The following is a 17,269-nucleotide window of genomic DNA, read 5'->3' as shown; positions in this document are numbered from 1 at the left end:
CCATCACAAGGCTCCATTAATGTCATTCGGAAGCCTAAGACCATTTGCCACCCCCTTTGGACACTATGCTTTGCCTGTTCCCACCGGGGTGTGTGGAGCTCGCTCTTACTCTGGCTGTCACTAGGCTGCCATACCCTGTCGCATTTGACTGAGATGTGCTAAAGACCAGAAATCCAACAGGAACACCTAGGAACAAGGCTGTGAATAAAAGGCATTGTCACATTCTGAATCAGACGTTCTTGGAATCTTAAAAGTGGTTATTAAGATCAAATAAAGTTCTGTTTTTTGCATAAAGTAGTTATGCAAAAACTACTGGTAGAAATTTCATCAGAGTCAGTGGTCGTGGCTCAATATAAGAAGAAATTTATGAAGGATCTGAGAAAATCTATGCATGAAGTCTGCATAACAGATTATGAAGTGAAATTAAAGATTATTCTTAGTATTTATTATATGAGGTTAATGTTCTGAAGGACAACCATGTGTGAAATTTGTTGATTTTTTTTGAGGGGGGACATCTTAGCACCCATTTTCCCTTCCTCAGAGCACTTCAGGGGAATTCTTTCTCCCAGATATAAGCAGTGTTGGTGGTACCGTGTTAAGGATTTCCTCCCTCCCCTAGAAGAGCATGTAATGCCAGCTGGGCTAATAGGAAACTCTCTCCTGGGACTTTGAATTACAAGCAAACTGAATTAAGGTGATGACAACAACTTTCGGAGCTTTTCCTTCTCTAGTAGATCCCAGAGTCTATCTCGCTGCCTACATATCTAGAGACTATTCCAAGTTCTGTCTTCATTCTTGTCTGGTCTCATCTATTCTCTAACTTCTCATCCTCTCTGTGAACTACCCACTCCAAAAATCTTGTTGGTCCTTGTTAATTGCAACACCAGCCTCTCAATTGCTAAGGGTCTCTGCAAAGTATCTTAGAGTAACCACTCTGTTAAGGCACGGCTAAATGGATCACTAAGTTTCGGATCATACAAACCCAGGAACTAATGCCTGCTCTTCCACTGACTTATTTTACCATCCTGAAAAACTTGCTTAATTTCACTGAGCCTTACCTGTAGCGTGAGAACAAAGCCCTCGTTCCAGGTTGTTGCTGAAATTAGGGGAGAGTTTCCATGAAAGTCCCTAGTATATGTAGAAAGGAAGCCTGTGAATTTCCACATCAAAGTCGTCTATTAATAATGAGAAATTGGACAATAGTGATTTGGCCAGGGATGACGAGATAGAGTGTTGGGCAATCACTTAAAAGCTAAGATTTTGTAAAGAAAGTTATATTTAATAGTCAGAATACATTTTCCTCCTGATTACAGTGCCAGACAGAGGCCAGAGCTAGCCATTCATGGGTATCTTAATTCTGGCAATCATTCTTCTTTGTCGGCAGTAAAGGTGACATAAAGTTTCCTATATGAATATTTAAAAAGTAACTTATTCTGGAGTTATACACTTAGCATTTCAATTCTTGGCAGGTTTAAAACTGCATCTCTGTTTATAAAGAAACAAAAATGCTGCTTTACACAAAAGTTACTTTCAGTCTGATATACAGAACAGACAGCACCAGTTTACTGAAGAAAGAGATTTTGTCCTGGGAAATAACGGTAGACAGAACTGGTCTTTTCCAGAAACAACTAGAACCATGACTGAGGTGTACTACTTTCTCTTCATCTTCAATGCTTTGTGTTGGTTAAAAGGTCGAGGAACTTCCAAACCATATGTGAATTCTTGGCAGAAACTATGAAAGCAAGTTGAGTCACTGTCCCATAACTAAAGATTTTAAAATCTTGCATTGGTGTAACAGTGAATTTTTAAAACAGAAGAACAGTAAAGAAAAAAGCATCCTATAATGGGCCCCACTCCATGCTGGATCGCCCCACTGGAACAGTGGGTCTGGGAACCTAGTGGTCGAGGCCCCAACTCCACTCCCACCGCATTGAGCGGGAGAAGGGAGCGCAGCGCCGAACGTTAGCCTCCTTACCTGTGAACAACCTGGACTGGGTGAGCACATTCTGTTACGGAAATTTCTGAGCGCTGAAGAGTCTGTAGGAAGTAGCCAGAGAAGAAAAATGATGCAACAACCACGACTTCAGGGCAACTTTTTCAAAGTGTCAACTAAGATCATTCTTCAGCCAAATGACCTTGAGATTGTGAAAATAGGTGTGTATCTGGAATTCACCATGGATTCAAGCAATCGGAATCTCTGTGGTGAAACCTTAGAAGACTTCTGCTATACTGATGTCAAAGACACCCTGACCTGGGGCCCTCAGACATCTAATTTGTGCCTTTCCCAGTTTACCTTCTGGTCAAGAAGAGAAAACTACAAGAAACGATGTATTTAATAAACAACTATAGATTCAGTTTTTATGAAAGCTAGCTCAAGAGAGGATTTTGGACAAACAGGGCCTGTGAGAGAGGTTTGTATTAATGGCCAAAATGTTATGTTTTGCCCCAATACCGCATCTCCTTAACTTAGCAATCATTAAGTGGCCACTGGAATCCAGCACAGGACATTTTCGTCCCCACAAACATTAGTGGCCAGCACAGCGATTTTTGAAAGTTGTGTTATTAACCAGCATCTTAAAACCAGAAAATACGGCATAGAAATCAAGATAATCGCATCCTTTCTGAAAGATCAAGTTGGCAACAATTGGCTGCCAGTGAGCAGCAGTCACCCCCGCTTTCGACAGGCACTTGCAGTTTGGTTTATCACATGTCCAACATTCTCTTTTCCCCAACCACCCAGTGTCAGCTGCCGTCTATCACTGAGCTGATGCCGGTGTTTGTGTGGCTGTTCAATTAAAAAGGAAGTGAAATATACTCATTCTGAGTGCGGTCACTCCCTACTGCCTAGCCCTGATCCCTGGAGGCATTTGAGTTTGAAAACTGCCTGGCAACGAAACCCTGATCCTAGCAGTCCTGACCTCATTTTTTGCAAAATCCAGGCACATGAGAGTTCTTTATCAGAAATGTAGGCTTTCCATTTCCGTTTGTAATGATTTGGCACATAAGCAGCATTCTTTTTCAAAACTCTTTTTTTTTTAAATTTTATTTATTTATTTATTCGACAGAGATAGAGACAGCCAGAGAGAGAGGGAACACAAGCAGGCGGAGTGGGAGAGGAAGAAGCAGGCTCATAGCGGAAGAGCCTGATGTGGGGCTCGATCCCATCACGCCGGGATCACGCCCTGAGCCGAAGGCAGACGCTTAACCGCTGTGCCACCCAGGCGCCCCCTTTTTCAAAACTCTTGGAGCCCCATTCAGAAGAGACTAGAATTCATAAACTCGCCTAGTTAATAGCAAGAGACAGAGAGAGACTTTGAAAATCCAGAACACTCAATTCTGGGGCTATAGGGCCAAGCTAACGCTGACCATACAGACAGTAGTGTACTTACTTCATTGCTCAACTAGGACATGCATACCTAGGAAGCTTTAAAAACAGAATTTTTATAATATGCCAGCAAAACACTTCACAAAGTACAGCACTTTACAGTTTATAAAGTGACATCACATTATTCCTTTCAGTTTTCACAGCAACCCTGAAAAGATCATATTATTATCTCCTTCTATAGACCAGGACTCTGCTGGTTGGTAGTCACCTGACTTCTATGTGGTCAAACAGCTCCTAACCTGCAAAGCTGGAGTTGAAACACAGTTCTTTGGATCTACGTGTATTTTTCTCTCCACAAAACGGAGACCACATTCCACTGTAATTTCAGAGGTACACTAATAATTTTCAGAAGTACATTCATGTAAAGCCAGAGGAAATACAGCACCACAAATGATACTAGCTACCAGGAGAGATCTTACATTCCCAAGAACTCAGATCTTTATTTCCCCCAAATAAAATAGAGAAATACAAGGCTAGCTGACACACAATTCTTCCTCCTGTTCAGGTTTTAAAAGCAATGTGTTTCATGTTCTGGACAACTATCCAAGATATGTATTGGAGGCAATGAAAGGCCATGGAAATGCTTATGCTACAGTCACATTCAAAGATTTGAAAAGAGAAGTTTCTGTAGATATGGTATTTTAAAACCGAAAGAGATCCAAAAATTGTTTAGCTTGATTCCCCTACTTAGACATGAGAATCCAGGGCCCAGAAAAAGGGCATCACTTCTAAAGCTGACATCGAAACCCTAATCTCCTGAACCCTAAGAGCGCACATTTCCTATTACATTTTTTTTGGAGTGTATCTTTTTGGTTCATATTGTAACTGTGGTCTTTTCCCTCTTGCTATTCTCTATCTTAGAAGCTCTTTCTTCTATAATAATCGGTCTGATAGAGTTTCTTTCTTTTCTGGCATCGATTTTTGTAGAAAGAGTTATTATTAATAAAATAATAGTCATCACTCATTCAAACAAGGATGTAGGGCTTTGTCCATAACTTGCTACAGATTAACACACAGACCCCTCCATCCAACCTCACAGCTCACCGCAACCCAAGGAACAATCATGCTGGATCTTAGATTCATTCTTTCCTTCTTGTTTTCCTTAATTTTAGGTTTATTGCAACTACACGTACTCCTAAAAAGTATATGTGTGTGCACACATGCGCATCTGGAAATAAACCATTTGGGTTAAAAGTTTCATTTTTCATTTTTTTCCTTTTTTGCTCATTTCTTCTCTTCCTCCCTACCCCCTAACAAAGGTATCTTCAAGTAGTAATTGACTCTCTGCTTTTCTTTCCAGTGACTCTTTTCCTTTCAGATTTGATCCTTTCAGATTTCAAACTCCAGAACCTTCACCTCTCGCCTAAGTTCTGATGATGCCATATACAGATTGCTAATCTCTCCTCGCCTCTAATTATGTCTCCTTAATTGCACACATATGTCGACATTATTCTTTGTATTCACAATTTTTTTAAGTTATTAAAAATATCCCATCAACCATCAAGGTTTGGTGGGGTAAAGACAACTACATTGCCCCCCCCCTTAATCTGCTGTTACCCCAGGGCCAGCTGTGGTCCTGAAGCAGATGACCTTCCTTCTGAAGAAGTATCATCAGCAGGTCAGTAGCAGCCTAACACAACATCGCAACGCCTACGTCAGTCACCTCACGTCATGTTATCATGCAGGTATTTTATTGTCTCACATCATCAGAAGAAGGCTGAGTACAGTGATAAGATATTCTGAGAAGGACAGACAATGCATAACTTTACATGTCATAATTGCTCTATTTTATTATTGTCATTGTTAATCTCTTACTGTGTCTAATTTATAAATCAAGCTTCATCATAGGCATGTATGTACAGGGAGTATACATAGGGTTTTGTACTGTCCCTGGTCCCAGGCATCCATTGGGGGTCTTGGAACATACCCTCCCCCCCCCCCAATGGTACAGGGGGATGACTGTAGTACAGATAATACTTAAATTGGAAGAAGGACTTCATGGAAGAGAACCACCATTCTAGGCACAAATAACAAAACTCTGGACTTTTACATCACAGGGAATAAATTTTTATCTTGTCTAATCTACTGTTATTTGAGTTCTGTTACTTGTCGTCAAACCTAGGTATAATTGAAACATTGGAGCCACGAAATAATAATGGCTGCCATTTACCAATCATTTTCCAAGTTCAGTGCTACGCATTCAACATCTATTACTTCATTTAATCTTTACAACAACTCTCTGAGTTGGTTGCTATCATTACTTTCACTTTTAGATGATTTAGATGAGGAGCTAAGTTTTTACAAGTACCAGGGCCCCATGTTGGTAAGTGATTGAATCGCGATTCCCAGATCCACCCTATTTATTTATTTATTTATTTATTTATTTATTTATTTATTTGAAAGAGCTAGAGGAGAGCAGAGTGGGTGGGGAGGAAGGGAAGGCAGTCAGAGGGAGAGAGAGAATCCCAAGCAGGCTTCGCACCCAGTGCAGAGACCGATGCAGGGCTCAATCCCACTTCCCTGAGATCATGACCTGAGCTGAGAGTTGGCCGCATAACTGGGTGAGCCATGCAGGTGCCTCTCCCAGATCCACTTGTACTTGCTTCCCCAGTCTGCCTTCCCTCCCTGGTGCTTCCCACCACCTCTGGATTGCTATGCTGATTATAAACCATTTATCTATTAAATAAATATTGACTTTATGAAAAGACTTTAACTACTTTGCTTTGGTTACTAAAAGATCTGGTGAAAGAGCAAAAAGCTGGTCCTACAAGATTCAGATTTCCCCATGGCCAGGATTTCTGTTCCTTATCCATGTGAACTGATAAAGGGCACACACCCTGGAACCATCTCATTCATCTTTCAGATATGAACAGAGCAGTATGCACTCTTTTTTTTATTATTTTATAATATTTTTTATTATGATGTTAGTCACCATACAGTACATCATTAGTTTTTGATGTAGTGTTCCATGATTCATTGTTTGCGTATAACACCCAGTGCTCCATGCACTATGTGCCCTCCTTAATACCCTTCACTGGGCTAGCCCATCCCCACACCCCCCTCCCCTCTAAAACCCTCAGTTTGTCTCCCAGAGTCCATAGTCTCTCATGGTTCATTTCCCCCTCTGTTTACTGCCCCTTCATTTTCCCCTTCCTTCTCCTAACAATCTCCCTGCTATTCCTTATGTTCCACAAATGCGTGAAACCATATAATAATTGTCTTTCTCTGCTTGACTTATTTCACTTAGCATAATCTCCTCCAGTTCCATCCATGCTGATGCAAATGTTGGGTAATCATTCTTTCTGATGACTGAGTAATATTCCATTGTATATATGGACCACATCTTCTTTATCCATTCATCTGTTGAAGGGCATCTTGGCTCCTTCCACATTTGGCTATTGTGGACAATGCTGCTATGAACATTGGGGTGCATATGGCCCTTCTTTTCACTACATCTGTATCTTTGGGGTAAATACCCAGTAGTGCAATTGCTGGGTCATAGGGTAGCTCAATTTTTAACTTTTTGAGAAACCTCGATACTGTTTTCCAAAGTGGCTGTACCAACTTGCCTTCCCACCAACAGTGTAAGAGGGTTCCCCTTTCTCCACATCCTCTCCAACACTTGTTGTTTCTTGTCTTGTCAATTTTTGCCATTCTAACTGGTGTAAGGTGGTATCTCAATGTGGTTTTGATTTGAATTTCCCTAATGGCTAGTGATGTTGAACATTTTTTCATGTGTCTGTTAACCATTCATATGCCTTCATTGGAAAATTATCTGTTCATATCTTTGGCCCATTTTTTTGTTTTATTTGTTTCTTGGGTATTGAGTTTGAGAAGTTCTTTATAGATCTTGGATACCAGCCTTTTATCTGTAGTATCATTTGCAATATCTTCTCCCATTCCAGGGTTTGCTTCTTTGTTTTGTTGCCTCTTTCCTTTGCTGCGCAGAAGCTTTTATCTTGATGAACTCCCAAATGTTCGTTTTTGCTTTTGCTTCCCTTGCCTTTGGAGAAGTGTCATGAAAGAAGTTGCTGTGGCCAGTGTTGAAGAGGTTACAGCCTATGTCTCTTCTATGATTTTGATGGATTTCTGTCTCACATTGAGGTCTTTCATCCATTTGGCGTTTATTTTTGTGTATGGTGTGAGAGAGGGGTCAAGTTTGATTCTTCTGTATATAGCTGTCCAATTTTCCCAGCACCATTTATTGAAGAGACTGTCTTTTTTCCATTGGATGTTTTTTCCTGCTTTGTCAAAGATTAGTTGATCATAGAGTTGAGGGTCCATTTATGGAGTCTCTATTCTGTTCCAGTAGTCTATGTGTCTGTTTTTGTGCCAGTACCATGCTGTCTTAGTGATCACAGCTTTGTAGTATAGCTTGAAATCTGGCAATGTGATGCCCCCAGCTTTGTTTTTCCTTTTCAACATTTCCTTGGTGATCCGGGGTCTTTTCTGATTCCACACAAATTTTAGTATTGTTTGTTCCAGCACTTTGAAAAATGTCTTTGTTTTTTGATCGGGATGGTGTTGAAAGTGTAGATTGCTCTGGGTAGCATAGACATTTTAACTGTGGTTATTCTTCTGATCCATGAGCATGGAATGTTTTTCTTTTTGTGACTTCTTCAATGTCTTTCATCAGTGTTCTGTAGTTTCTAGAGTATAGATCCTTTACCTCTCTGGTTAAGTTTATTCCGAGATATCTTATGGTTTTTGGTGCTATTGTAAATGGAATAGATTCCCTAATTTCTCTTTCTTCAGTCTCATTGTTAGTGTATAGAAATGCAATTGATTTCTGTGCATTGATTTTGTATCCTGCCACGTTACTGAATTGTTGTATGAGTTCTAGTATTTGGGGGTGGAGTCTTTTGGATTTTCCTCATAAAGTATCATGTCATCTGCAAAGAGAGAGAATTTGACTCTTCTTTGCCAATTTGAATGCCTTTTATTCTTTTTTGATATTTGATTGCTGTTGCTAGGACTTCCAGTACTGTGTTGAACAATAATGGTGAGAATGGACATCCTTGACGTGTTCCTGATCTTGAGGGAAAGGCTCTCAGATTTTCCCCATTGAGAATGATATTCACTGTGGGCTTTTCATAGACAGTTTTTATGAAAATGAGGAATGTACCATTTATCCCTATACTCTGAAGGGTTTTAATCAGGAAAGGATGCTGTATTTTGTCAAATGCTTTTTCTGCATCAGTTGAGAGGACCATATGATTCTTGCCTCTTCTCTTATTAATGTGTTCTGATTGATTTGCAAGTGTTGAACCACCCTTGCATCCCAGGGATGAATTCCATCTGGTCATGATGATAATGTACTGTTGGATCCTATTAGCTAGGATCTTGTTGAGTATTTTGGCGTCCATATTCATCAAGTATATCCATCTGTAATTCTTTTTGATGGGGTCTTTGCCTGGTTTTGGGATCAAGGTAATGCTGCCCTCATAGAATCAGTTTGGTAGTTTTCCTTCTGTTTCTATTTTTTGAAACAGCTTCAGGAGAAGAGATATTATTTCTTCTTTGAAAATTTGGTAGAATTCCCTAGGGAATCCATCAGCCCCTGGACTCTTGTTTTTTGGGAGATTTTTGATCACTGCTTCAATCTCTTCGCTGGTTATTGGTCTATTTAGGAAGTCAATTTCTTCCTGTTTCAGTCTTGGTAGTTTATAGGTTTCCAGGAAGGCATCCATTTCTTCCAGGTTGTTTAATTTATTGCATATAGTTGTTGATAATAGTTTCTGATGATTGTGTCTATTTCCTTGGTGTTAGTCGTGATCTCTCCCCTTTCATTCATAATTTTATTAATTTGGGTCCTTTCTCTATTCTTTTGAATAAGTCTGATCAGTGGCTTATCGATCTTATTAATTCTTTCAAAGAACCAGCTTCTAGTTCTGGTGATCTGCTCTACTGTGCTCCTGGTTTCTAAATCATTGATCTCTGCACTAATCTTAATCAGTTGCCTTTTCGTGCGTGGTTTAGGCCTGTTCTTTTGTTCCATCTCCAGCTGTTTAAGGTGTGAGTATAAGGACTGCATTTTAGATTTTTCTATTCTTTTGAGTGAGGCTTGGATGGCTATGTATTTTCCCCTTAGGACTGCCCTTGCAGTGTCCCATAGGTTTTGGACTGATGTGTTTTCATTCTCATTGATTTCTATAAATTGCTTAAGTTCTTCTTTAATTTCCTCATTTACCCAAACATTCTTAAGCAGGATGGTCCTTAGTTTCCAAGTGTTTGAGTTTCTTCCAAATTTTTTCTTGTGATTGAGTTCCAGTTTCAAAGCATTGTGGTCTGAGAATGTGCAGGGAATAATCTCAATCTTTTGGTACTGGTTGAGACCTGTTTTGTGATACAGTATATGGTCTATTCTGAAGAAAGTTCCATGTGTGTTCGAAAAGAATGAGTATTCAGTTGTTCTAGGGTGGAGTGTTCTGTGTATATTTCTCAGGTCCATCTGGCCCAGTGTGTCATTCAAAGCTCTTGTTTCTTTGTTGATTTTCTGCTCAGGCGATCTGTCTATTGCTGAGAGTGGAGTGTTGAGGTCCCCTACGATTTATGTATTATTATCTATATGTCTCTTTTTTCTGGTTAACAGTTGGCTTATGTAGTTGGCTGCTCCCCTGTTGGGGGCATAGATATTTATAATTGTTAGATCCTCTTGTTGGATACACCCTTTAAGAATAATATAGTGTCCTTCTGTATCTCTAACTACAGTCTTTAGCTTAAAATCTGATTTGTCTGTTATGAGAATTGCTACCCCAGCTTTCTTTTGAGGTCCGTTGGCATGAAAAATGGTTCCTCATACCTTCGTTTTAAGGTCTGCATACAACTTTAGGTTCAAAGTAAGTCTCTTGTAGACAGCATATGGATGGGTTATGTCTTTTTATCCAATCAGCAACCCTGTGTCACTTTATGGGAGCATTTAGGCAATTCACACTGGGAGTGATTATTGAGAGATATGTTGTCATGTTGCCTGTGAAGTCCTTGTTTCTATAGGTTGTCTCTGTAAATTTCTGTTCTATATCACTCTTGGGGTCTTTCTACTTTTATAGAATGCCCCCTTAATATTTCTTGTAGGGCTGGCTTGGTGGTCACATATTCTTTCAGTTTCTGCTGGTCTTGGAATCTCCTTGTCTCTCTATCCATTCTGAATGACAGCCTTGCTGGATAAAGTATCCTTGTCTGCATGTTCTTCTCATTTAGTGCTCTGAATATGACATGCCAGCTTTTTCTGGCTTGCTAGGTCTCTGTAGACAGGTCTGATGTTATTTTGATGTTCCTCCCTCTGTACGTAAGGAATCTCTTCCCCCTCGCTGCTTTCAAGATTGTGTCCTTGGATCTAAGATTTGCGAATTGTACTATTTTATGTCATGGGGTTGGTCTGTTCTCATCGATCTTGGAAGGGGTCCTCTCTGCCTCTTGGACATGAATGTTTGTTTCCTTTACCAGATTAGGGATGTTCTCAGCTACAATTTGTTCAAATATCTCTTCTAGACCTCCCTCTTTCTCCACCCCATTGGGGATCCCGATAATTCTAACATTGAAGCATTTCATTGAGTCAGTAATCTCCCGAAGATTTTTTCATGAAATTGAAGTTTTTTTTCCATGTTACCTTCTTTCCTTCTTTTCTATCATCTCATCCTCTAACTCACTAATTCATTCTTCTGCCTCGTTTACTCTGGCAATCAGAGCATCCAGTTTAGACTCCATTTCATTCATAGAATTCTCAATTTCCACTAGATTCGTTCTCATTTCAGCCCTTAGAGATTCCATGTTTTCGTCAATATTTTTCTCAAGCCTACACATCATCTTGATAATTGTTACTCTGAAATCCATTTCTGACATCTTGGTTATATCTATATCCATTAGTTCTGTGGCAGAGGCCATAGTCTCTGTTTCTTTCCTTTGTTGGGGGTTCCTCCTCATCGTCATTCTGATGAGGAGAGGTTGCAGGGATGTACAGAGTCCAAATTATTGACCAGGACCCAAGCAAGATGCACCTGTTTTATAGAGACCTTAGGGATGTGGGCTTCTTGTTCTTTCAGCCTGCCTTCTGGGGGAGGGGACTGCCGCACTGATACTCAGGCAGCCCTGTTTGGGTAGAGTTGCCCCATCCCCTGTGAGGGGACGTGGGGAGGGGCACAATGTGAGCTGGTATTTCCAGGCTTTTGTTCCCTAGCAGCTTTCCCTGGCAGTTTTCTGTGACTCTTCTGAGAGTCAGAGCAGCAGCGGCTGTATCCAAGCCTCTGTCTCAGAACAGAGAGATCGCAGTCCACTCTCCACTGAGCTCTCTTGGCCACTTTAACTCTGTTTCTGTCAGTGCTGCTAAAAACCCCACAGCATCCCAGGTTGTGTGCCCCACAGCCGCTCTCCCAGTCCTCACTCCCAGGGCCGGCACGTCTCTGTCCTTTGTGCTTCTAACACCTCCAGTCACCCCCGGTTCCTGCGTGTGCTCCCGAGCTCCCGGTTTCAGTCTGGTTTCCCCACTGCTACCGGTTGGGGAGTCCGGCCAGTTCCCCAAGCAGGAGGCTCCAGCTTCCTGGTGCCCAAGTGGGGTGGCTCCCTCCCCTTCCATTTATCTTCCGAAATCTGTGCACAGATTCACGGCTCCCTGCTTTGTACCTCGAGACCCAGCACCGGAGATGTTCATTTGTAGAGATCCAGATGTATCTTCCTGCGTCTCAGGCTGATTTTGTGGGTGTTCAGGATGGTCTGGTAGATATCCAGCTCGATTCAGGGGACCGGTTGAAATAGGGTCCCCAACTCCTCCGCTGTCTTTCCCCCCTCCTTGAGCAGTGTGCCCTCGTTGCGTCACATAAAGATGCTCTGAGGATTTGTTTCAGGGTTCAGAGAGGTGCTGAGGCACAGTTGAAACCACTACGTGTTGCTCTTCTCAATCTTTAAGGTAGTTTTTTTTTTTAAGATTTTATTTATTTATTCATTCGACAGAGATAGAGACAGCCAGCGAGAGAGGGAACACAAGCAGGGGAAGCGGGAGAGGAAGAAGCAGGCTCATAGTGGAAGAGCCTGATGCGGGGCTCGATCCCAGAACGCCGGGATCATGCCCTGAGCCGAAGGCAGACGCTTAACCGCTGCGCCACCCAGGCGCCCCAAGGTAATTTTACCAGCTAGGAATATCTTCTGCCTGCAGTGTGACTTGACCCAGCAGCATAAAAGTTAAGGCTATTTATTATTAATTGCTATTATATATTGCTAATAATTATTTATTATTAGCAGCATAAAAAGTTAAGGTTTTTGAAAAGGAAGTCCTCCCAGCTGAATCAGGCCTCTTTAACAGCTTTCCAGGAAACCTCATGCAATGACTTGCCTCATGCATCTTCTTAATTGTCCATTCATAAATCCAAGGCAAGTTTAAAAATGCTGTCATTTAGCTTGATACATGGCTGTCCCAGACATGCTCTGCTGCTAAGGAAAAGAACAGGGACAGGGTAGGAACTGGCTGTCTCCGCCAAAGGAATAACCCACATGGGTATAGCACACAGACTCTTCACTATTGACTCTGCTTATCCCCAAGTCTGGGGCTACCTGGGCAGTGTGAAGAGTTTCAGCCAACATGCAAAGCAGCAGATTTGTATCTTTTGAGGTCAGCATATCAGGCAAAAAATAAAAGAGTGCCGATCCTAGAAGATGCTGGATGTCTGCGTCTAGCTCAGAGAAGATGGGCTCCTCTAGTTGGAGCTCTTTATTAATCGAAGTGACGGCTCTGTGATTAGAAGAGGGAGCTTTATCACATAGGTTCTGATGCTGCACTGGGAACCTAACACTTTTACTCTTTTTAGACGCCCCTACTGAAACAACATAAGGCAAATACTTAGCATCTTAATCCTTTTCTTTTCGAGCTGCTAATTTTAACATCAGTGATGGCATCGTCTGAAGAAAAAGCAATCCTTACAGTTAGTCAATACCATTGCCCTTGAATATTCTGTTCCCATCGATACAGAATTTGAAACTTCAATTACTGGTTAACGATTAACAGGCCTATTAAACGATCTTCCATAACTTGTCATCTGGGGAAGTAGCAACAAGAGGCAAAGAGTCCCTTCAGATGAGATCTTTCCAGGAATTGCTAATTACTGGAATGATTTAATATATATTAAAATTTTTGAAAAATTAAACACACAAATGTAAATTTAGAAATAAAATAATGAAATTAAAATAATAGAATTACATCAACAATGTAGGCTTTTCGGCAGCTTTTGTAGGTTTTAACTCTTGAAACCAGAAGTCAGGTCTAGTAAGTACCTCTCCCTGTGTTCTCCAGTTTGGAACTAGATGTCAGCATTCTCCCAGTTGTCCCAGGCAGAGGCAGGAGAGCAACTTAGATTGTTCTTTTTTCTTCCCCATGCATGCAGTCACTTCTTCTGGAGGATTCTCCCTGCCTAGTATTGGTCGAAGCTGCTCTGTACTCTCCTCTTCCAAGCCATAGCTCTGGTTAAAGCCTTATCAGCTTCTGTCTGGGCACTATTCCAGCAAGAGTCTAAAGCAGTCTCCCTGCCCACAGATTCAACCTATTCGATTTACTGAAATCCTCTGGAGTACTAGGGATATTTCTGAATTATCGATCTGAACATGGTCACTTTTGCTGAAAATCCGTGTGGGTCTGCAGAGGTTCCAGGATAAAGGTCAAACTCTTTGGTTGAGCATTTGAGGCCCTTGCCCATCCCTCTACTCTTACTTCTGCCGCAGCCTTCATGCACCCTCACTCCAGCCTTACTGAACAATGGGTTCCTCCCTGCATGTGTCATACAGTTTTCTGCCTCCATGCAGTTACATGTGTTGCCTCTGAAATTCCTCTGGGACGACTTTTCATTCTCCTGCTCAATCTCTCGTGCGCCTTTCATCTTGTCCTTCCAGATTACTCAGAGAAAACCTTTTTCACTGCCTGTCTGATCTAGCTGCTCACCTTCTGCTCCTGAACCACCACCCAAACCTCTGTAAACAGGTCACTCTACCTGCCCACTTGAAACTCCTTGGTCGACTTGCGTTTCACCGCTATCCTTAAGGATTGGAGCTATTGCTTTTTGGCTAAGCATTCTAGCACATGGCGGTTCTGGAGGGTGCTGAATGAAAGTCTGGAAGCAACATGATAGAATTAATGAGTCTGGGATTTTGCACAATTTAGCTTTCTGAGTATCAGTCTTTATAAGCATTCACAACAGCTTACTCAAAGTCACCTGGATATGACCTCCAGCATGCCCCCCACCCCACCCCAGCCACCCATTCTCTCGTTTCTTCTTGTTCACAGACCAACACCCACACAGTGAGAGACAGGAAGAGGTCCAATTCTCAATAGAACATATTCTTATTGACCTTCTTACTGGTGGGAAAAAAAATGAAGCACCTTTTCGTTGTTTTTGTTTTGTTTTGTTTTGTTTTAACTTTTGATTGGATTTACAACCAGGGAGAGCTTGAATAGGTACAGAAATTACCTGAAGCAAGTGCTGCCCTCCCCTTCTCATGTGCCTGTTGGACATAACTGACTAAAGCACTCTCTTTCTCAGAGGTCCCAGAACCTTTCTCAGTCTAGTCCTTGAGTAAGCCACTATTAGCTGGTCGGCATTTGTTGTCCCTGAATTAGATGAACGGGTATATTTGACATAGAAAAATAAAATGATTGGGGCTGGAAAGGTTAAGAGATGAGTCCACTCAGATGGGAATAGTGGCAGGTGCCCCACATTTCTGTTAACAGAATTATTCCCCCACTTCTTCTGGGAAATGACCTCCCCATTCCAAGCACACGGCTTGAGTGGGTGCTGCCATGTTCTTCCAGTCAAGAGATGTACACCAGACAGAAGTTGACTCAATTATAATTCTCTTCTACACCTTTTTATACATGTTTAACTATACTAGTTTAGTTTCGTTGAGTGCTACTTTTCCTTCTTAAAATTATATCATACTGTATGCATTGTTCAGCTCTCTCCACATTGTTGCAAATGGCAAGATTTCATTCTTTTTGATGACTAATATTCCATTGTGTGCATGTGTGTGCGTGCATGCATGCATGTATGTGTGTGTGTATGGCAAGAATGGAGAAAAAATAATATATATAATATAATTACATATTAATTATATTAAATTCCATTGTATGTAACTGTGTATACATATATATTCCTTTGTATACATATGCACACATATGTATATATTGTTGTATACAGAAACATATACAATATACATATAATTATATATTGTATATTATACATTGTATATGTATATGTTGTATATGCATATGTATATATGTACATATATGTACACATTAACACATATATGTGCATGTATACACATACATGTATATACAGGCGTGTGTACATATTACTGCACACAATCATATGTGTACATGTGTATACATATATGTATAGATTGTTGTGTATATGCATATACAAAATGCATATTACTTATGTATTGTATATTATATATTGTGTATGTGTATATTACATACACGTGTGCGTGCACACATATGTACATGTATGTATGCATGCATACACATATGCATATGTGTACACATACATGTATGTACACAATAGAATATATATGGAATGGAATATGAAATATTAATGGAATGTACATATATATACAATGCAATGTGTAAAGAATGGAATGTGGAATATGAATGGAATATACATATGTTTATACATGTATATATGTATATATATACACACACACACACCATATACCTCATCTTCTTTATCCGTTCATTAGTTGATGGACACTTGGACTCTTTCCATACTTTAGCTGTTGTTGAGAATGCTGCTGTAAGCACCGGGGTGCACGTGTCCCTTCAAATCAGTATTTTTGTATCCTTTGAGTAAACACCTAGTAGTACAATTGCTGAATCATAGGGTAGCTCTATTTTTAACCTTTTGAGGAACCTCCATACTGTTTTCCAGAGTGGCTGCACCAGTTTACAGTGCAAGAGGGTTCCCCTTTCTTCACATCCTCGTCAGCATTTGTTGTTTCCTGTGTTGTTAATTTTAGCCATTCTGACAGGTGTGAGGTGGTATCTCATCATGGTTTTGATTTGTATTTCCCTGATGATGAATGAGTTGAGCATCTTTTCATGTGTCTGTTAGCCATCTGGACATCTTTTATGATGATGATGATGATGATATTATGTTAGCCACCATAGAGTACATCATTAGTTTTTGATGTAGTGTTCAATGATTCATTAGTTGCATATAACACCCAGTGCTCACCCAACACGTGCCCTCCTTAATACCCATCAACTGGCTATCCCACCCCTCCTCCCTCTCCCCTCTGAAACTTTCAGACAGAAGACCCCAAATTGCCAGGGGATTGTTGAAAAAGAAAACCAAAGCTGGGGGCATCACAATGCCTGACTTCAAGCTGTATTACAAAGCATCAAGAAAGCATGGTACTGGCACAAAAACAGACACATAGACCAGTGGAACAGAATAGAGACCCCAGAAATGGACCCTCAACTCTATGGTCAACTAATCTTCGACAAATCAGGAAAGAATATCCAATGGAAAAAAGTCTCTTCAATAAATGGTGCTGGGAAAATTGGGCAGCCACATGCAGAAAAATGAAACGGACCATTCTCTTACACCACACACAAAGATAAACTCAAAATGGATGGATGTCTTCTTCGGGAAAATGTCTATTCATGTCTTCTGCCCATTTCCTAACTGGATTATTTGTTTTTTAGGTTTTGAGTTCAATAAATTCCTCATAGATTTAAGATACTAATCCTTTATCAGATATCTCATTTGCAAATATCTTCTCCCATTCCAAAGGTTGCCTTTAGTTTTGTTAGTTGTTTCCTTCACTGTGCTGAAGCTTTTATTTTGATGAAGTCCTAATAGTTCATTTTTTTGCCTTGGTTCCCTTGCCTCTGGAGACGTATCTAGT

This window comes from Ursus arctos, unplaced genomic scaffold, assembly GCF_023065955.2.
Source record: "Ursus arctos isolate Adak ecotype North America unplaced genomic scaffold, UrsArc2.0 scaffold_11, whole genome shotgun sequence".
Lineage (NCBI taxonomy): Eukaryota > Metazoa > Chordata > Mammalia > Carnivora > Ursidae > Ursus > Ursus arctos.
Note: the sequence above shows the minus strand (reverse complement) of the source record.